A 6,143-nucleotide genomic window follows, 5' to 3' on the forward strand; every position below is an offset into this window, starting at 1 on the left:
AAGCGCCAGGAGTAGCTGCGTTTGGGTATGGATAGCTTTAGCTGTAGTGACACAGGGCTATGGTCTGATATCAATATGTTATGATATTTTGTATTTTGAATGCTGGGTATTAATTTTGAGTCCACTAAGAAATAGCCAATTCTTGTATATGATCTATGGACATGGAAGAAAAATGAGTAATCCCTGTCTGTTGGGTGTTGCAGTCTCCATATATCCACCATATTTCTAGATTTTATCAGATTATTTAGAGTTTGGCAGATAACGCAGGCTATGTTTTACTTTCATCTCTCACATGGTCTGCATCAACCCCTGAAAGTCACTCCACTGATCCATCAGCTGTGTAGTCCGGGTAAATGAGGACACGTTGACCGTTGTATTCCAGTGTGCGTTGCAATCAAAGTTGGAGTATCATTTCTTTATCCTGGTAAAAGTGCACTCGAACTATGAGTGTACGTGGCTTTGGTGGCCCTTCAGGTGGATTCCGTGGCTGGACGCGTTGCACGCGGTCATTCATCACTGGCTTCTGGAAGTTTGGGGATGAGGTTGGTAACAAACTCTGTCGGCTTCCCCTTCTCTTCTCCTTCTGGAATGCCTACTGTTTTAATGTTATTGCACCGGGATCGGCCTTCCAAATCGTTGACTTTGGCTTGGAGGCGTTTGTTATTGTCTTGTAGCTTGGTAATCGTAGCCTCCAGTGCCATGATGCGGGACTCATGATCGGTGGCCACCTCATCGAATGTGTCCATTATATCAGATAGGATGTGTTGGAAAGTTTGAAGGGATTGGAAGTTCTCTTCAAATTTGGAAAACCGTGCATTGATGGTCTTCAGAATCGAGTCTGACATCTCCTTCCACATGGCTGCAGAGTTAGCACCAGAAGTGTCGGTGTCTTCCTCGCTCTGGCTATCAGTAGCGTCAAAACAAATGTTTTGTTTATAGGCAGTCTTCCCCCTTCGAGTGCCGGGCCCGGGCATCATTAGGTTGCAGATTTTCTGTGCAAATTTATGTCTTGCATCGATGTATGACTAAATAGTAGTATGTTTTGAGACCAAACTTGACTATAGACGGTAAATAAATGAGAAAGTAAGAACACACGGAGCTCAGAGAAACACGTCTACTCCATGCCCCTCCCTTTTCCCAAGGTCTTAATCATTCAACCATTGATCCATCTTGACCTATGAGATGGGACATTGCATGTATCCTTTAAATATCCAAAGTTCCTCCCTTCAGAAAAACATATAAACATTACTGCTATGGTATTTCATTTTAATATTGGTCAAATTAATTCTTAATTCTTCATAGCCTACATTGTCCTGATATGCTGTCCAGTTTAGACATGATTATTTATTCTTTGTAACCTTAATTTAAATGAATGTAAATGATTGAATGTAAACATTTGTGATTCAACTGTTTGAGAGAGGAATCACTGTATTATGGAATTAATCCAAGTTCATATATTCTTAGATCATATTCAGTGGCGTCACTAGGGTTGGTGACACCCGATGCGGTCGACTGTTCACCCGATGTTGTCATTTCGATGTCACCCACCTCTGATGGTGTCACCTGGTGCGGTCCACACTCCCCGCACCCCCCTAGTGACGCCTCTGATCATATTTTTATTACTATGAGTGAAAAATACACAATTTAAATAATGAGCAAAAAACATACTGAGTGCTTAGAACAACGCTCACAGAAATTGTATCAGGCTAAATGAACCATCCAAATTCTTTCTAATTAAAGTGATTTATCTGTAGAGTATTTACATGATCTGCATATGTGCTTGCCAAAGCAAAAGGCATGCAAAATGCCAGTCAGATACTACACACTGTATGGTCTTGTCAGTCTTTTTAAAACCTATCAGCATATTAAAGTGTGGAAACCGGAATAATTAACTAGGCAAATAACTAGCTACACAAACTCTTATGCAATATGCCTCATTGTCAGGGAAAAATGTAGGATAGTCCTATAACATAGGCTACTCCTGGTGTCCTAGCCACATTGAAGGTACAGTATGTAAGTTTGTTGTAGGAAATTTTGTTCATAGTTGTTTACATTTCCTTCACATCCCGACAGATATCAATAAATAAACGGTCTAAGAAAAAAGTCCGGGCTATGAAATCAGCCACTCCAAATTTCACCACACCTGAATCTTAACAACCATAGACCACTTTCTGCCTTGCCTGTTGCGCGTTTGCAGTGGGGCCAGAAGACTGGGCAGGCAGGGCGGGTGGGGCTAGTCTACACAGATAAGAGCAGAGCAAGCAGCTTGGTACCTAGCTAAGGTTACAGCAGAGATGGTTCTAAAGCAAGACCTTGAAACGACCCAAAACCATGGTACTATCTTGTCATCTTATGTGTGAAACCTTTAAAACTGTTTTTTTTACACTGAATTTTACATTACAACATATAGATTATGAAAGCACAGACATTTTCAAGTAAAATCAGATGAAACCCAGTACCAGTTTGTAGCCGCTGATGTGATGTGACTGGTGAGAAGCTGGCTAGCCTTGATGATGCAAAACTCCAGTGATACTTCATCATCTTACATATAAAAACCTAAAAATTATATTTCACTCAGAATTTCACATTTCAGACATACATCATGAAAACCAAGACATAAAATAGTTTCTACACATGACTAGTGACAAATGGCAGTAGCTACGGTCTCAGTAATCTAACAAAACTCTGGTGCAACTTGTCATCTTACATCTAAAAGCTTTCAGGGAAATTTCAGTTCACAAACATGTACGATCAAATTTATTCATTGCATTTGTTCGTTGGTAAGATAAAAATCTACCTGCTACAAGACCAACCGCTCACTATATGCAGCTTGCTGGAAAGGCAATATTGGTTAGACTTTCTGATACTGTACACTTACTCCTCTGAAAATAGTTGTGTTCCAGGGCTTGCCAGGAGGACTGAGGAGTTGTCCACATACTGTGCACACATCTTCGTCACAGTTTTAATTCCTTTTCACCAGTGTTGAGGCCTCTGGGCATAAGAAAATAAAGGAGTTGGGGTTCTAGTTTGGCTTTCCAGCCAGCAGAATCAGGTGCAGATAAAACGTCCAAAAGCTTTGAGAACCAAGCTGCTCACCACATGCCTCTGAAAGAGCCTTCACCTTTGACGTCTCTGACCTTAACGCAAAGGTCAAACAATCCTATTTAGCCTATACCATAGTGTAGTAATACTCCTTTCTGAAACTTTTCTCCCTCTCTCTTTCACTGTCAGAAGGTTTTAAGTATGTTATAAACATACCATAAGCTAAAAATGAAGAGCACTGGATCCACTGTGTCACAGGCAAAAACTTACGCATTACATCTGATCATTACAACTTCAAAAGCTTTAACATAAATATTCTCCAGCAAATATAAACCATCAGTATAAACCATGGAACATTATAATTGTAAGTAGGATTATAAGTAGTACTAATGAAAATGTAATTTATGAACAAAATATATAGAAATGTACTACAACTATAGATGTTTATGCACAAATTTATTTAAATGTATGTGTTCTGACCTCCTTATACTGTGCTGAGCATAATTTGACAGGCAGCTAAACTCCTCCTACAAACCAGAGACGTTCTCCTCCAACATCATTGGTTTATTGACATAGGCAGGGTGAAACTTAAAAGAAGATACACAAAAGTGCCAATTATATGAATAAACATAGTTAAAATAATATTTAAGCACAATGTATAGTAAAGAGTAGCCCAGCAGACAGAGAGCTATCAAACAATAGGAAGTTAAACTACACTCGGCTACATATCAGTGCATGGCTACACATATAGGCTACTGGCTATGGACAAACAGAAAGAATGAATACATTCATAAAAAGCATGGCTTGTAATGTTTCTACATGAAGACTAGGCTTTAAAGCCAACATATTGAGAATAGTTTTCTCCCATGAATATAGATGCATCTCCAAGCTCAAACCCAGGGAAAAAGTAGGTTCCACTAGAGAGCACATTTTTCCAACATAAACATCAGATATAATAAACAATCTGAACGTTTATATGTTTCAATACTCATCCAAAGTTAAGCATGAACATACTATAAATGCTATTACTTACCAACGATGCTATCAAAGAGCATAAACAAACAGACTGATACAGATAGCATAAGAGCATGCAGATCCCCATGAGGTCTACTATTGTAACTTCCTAGAACTGAACCACATGACAGCGTGTCATAATGACATCACTACACTACAGGGACTGAGAAGGGATAAAAAAAACAGAGAATCAGGGAAGAACATACATATAACAGAACAGTATGAAAATGCCATGTTGAGACTGTTTTGGTAATTACACAGAATGCTGGCTATATAATATATATTTAACAATACCTATAAGGCTGGCCATTTGCCTCCAGACATTTTGGGGGAATCTCTCTCTCTCTCTCTCTGAACTCGCAAAACTCAGAGTTAAGTACAAAATATTTTTGTGGGAGAAAATATGGATTTGAGTAAAGGGGTGGGATGAGCCCTAATTTCCCCTACATCGTAGCAACATCACATTCAGACCTTTCCTTTCATAAGTCACAGATCTGCATTGTGACCATTAGCAGTAGCATTGCATGGAATCCAGTCTAAAGACATTTTTGAGTTCTGTAGAAAAGACATTCAGTAAGGAGAGTCTCCTGATCTCCATAATGGCTGCTTATGGCTATGGCTATCCTTTCTCATAATGGAAATCGCATGAACCAGGCAAGTAGCAAACAATTAGTGAGCCTGAGGGAACAACAAAGACTTTCTGCTGTGAGAACATGTACAAATGAATGTTCAGAAAATGGAAAAAGCACATTTCAGTCAGGACAACTCAGATATTTAGGTAAAATATTTTAATTAATATGCATGCACATTTTTTGGTTAGGTGCTGAATGGATTTGCTTGAGGTACTACAGTGCATTCAGCATCATGCACTACCCTATCTAACAGCATGATGAGGAATACCAGAAACCCCCCCACCCTGTTCCTAGAAGCAGATCCCAACAACAGTTGGTAGCTGAGGTGGTGGAGGGTGAGTGCAGTTCTTGCAAAGCATGCAAAGCAGTGCAGGCAATAAGCAGCAGTGGAGAGCTATGACTGTTGGTTAAAAAAGGCAATGTGTTCATGTGATTGGATGGGCATGAAAAAGATATTGTATGTATATGGTTGGTTGATTATGGAAACTATTGAGTTTGTGATAGCTGAGGCCGACCAGCAGATAGATTTTCCTGACTGAACTTGCTCTGCGCATTCCATGCTCAATGCTCATAAAAACTACCACCGTTTGGTGGTTGTCTATTATCTTCTGAGAGTCGAACAGCAGAGTGGAGCACCTTGACCTTGAACCGATCCTTTATTGGCACAGCCTTTGCAGTTAAAAATCATATTATTCAAGACATATTAATAGATAGATGAAACCCCCCATACATATATACAAGCCCCACCCTCCCAAACACACACATTCTTTTCTATTCACTAGAATATTTATACATGTGCTGTTAACTGTGTCATTATTCAAATCACACTTGCTTTGTCCTCCATTAAAAAGACAAAACTAAGGACTTGTACTGTACTGCACAGTACATCTCCCATTCACCAACTATCAACAAAATTATGAAAGTTTGAGACCATTTAATAATAACAGAACTTTATTCGAAGGTGAGCTGCTGCAAATCCTCTGAGCATAAGTTCAGGATCAATGGACCCTGTACCTGAACTAATCACTGATTATTGTGTTAACGAATTATGTCTCACTGAAATATGGCAGAAAGTGGATGAATCCACCCCCCCTCCCCCCCTCCCACCTGTTTTAATATATAGTCAAATCCCCTGTATTTGTTGAAGAGGTGGTGGTGTTGCTACTATTCACAATGACCTTATTCGTGCAATTCCAAAACCAGATTATAAATTTGATTCGTTTGAAGTGCTATTAATTAACCTTTCTCAGCCCAATGACGGTAGGCACTGCCGTTTTTCTCAGCCCATTGTCTTAGTGACTATCTATAGGCCTCCTGGCCCATACTCTAGCTTTGTGCAGAATTCCTCTCTCACTTAGCTATAAGCTATGACAAAGTGGTGATGTTAGGTGACTAACCTGCACTATGAAAATGCAGATGACCCTCGTACATCTGCATTTGTGAATAGCTAAGAAT

The 6,143-nt window shown here is 39.5% G+C and overlaps 1 protein-coding gene across 1 annotated transcript in view; it reads right to left on the bottom strand.

Moving 5' to 3' along the window:
- Window positions 1-4,162, bottom strand: part of LOC118227105 (solute carrier organic anion transporter family member 3A1-like) — a 221,505-nt gene extending 217,343 nt beyond the window's left edge. The window contains exons 1-2 of the mRNA XM_035417250.1: window positions 4,076-4,162; window positions 2,879-2,991 (exon numbers count right to left, since the gene is read on the bottom strand). The gene's annotated coding sequence lies outside the window, so the exon portion shown is untranslated. The remainder of the gene's footprint in view (window positions 1-2,878; window positions 2,992-4,075) is intronic.
- Between the last annotated feature and the right edge of the window lie 1,981 nt (window positions 4,163-6,143).

Source organism: Anguilla anguilla, chromosome 5, assembly GCF_013347855.1.
Source record: "Anguilla anguilla isolate fAngAng1 chromosome 5, fAngAng1.pri, whole genome shotgun sequence".
NCBI lineage: Eukaryota > Metazoa > Chordata > Actinopteri > Anguilliformes > Anguillidae > Anguilla > Anguilla anguilla.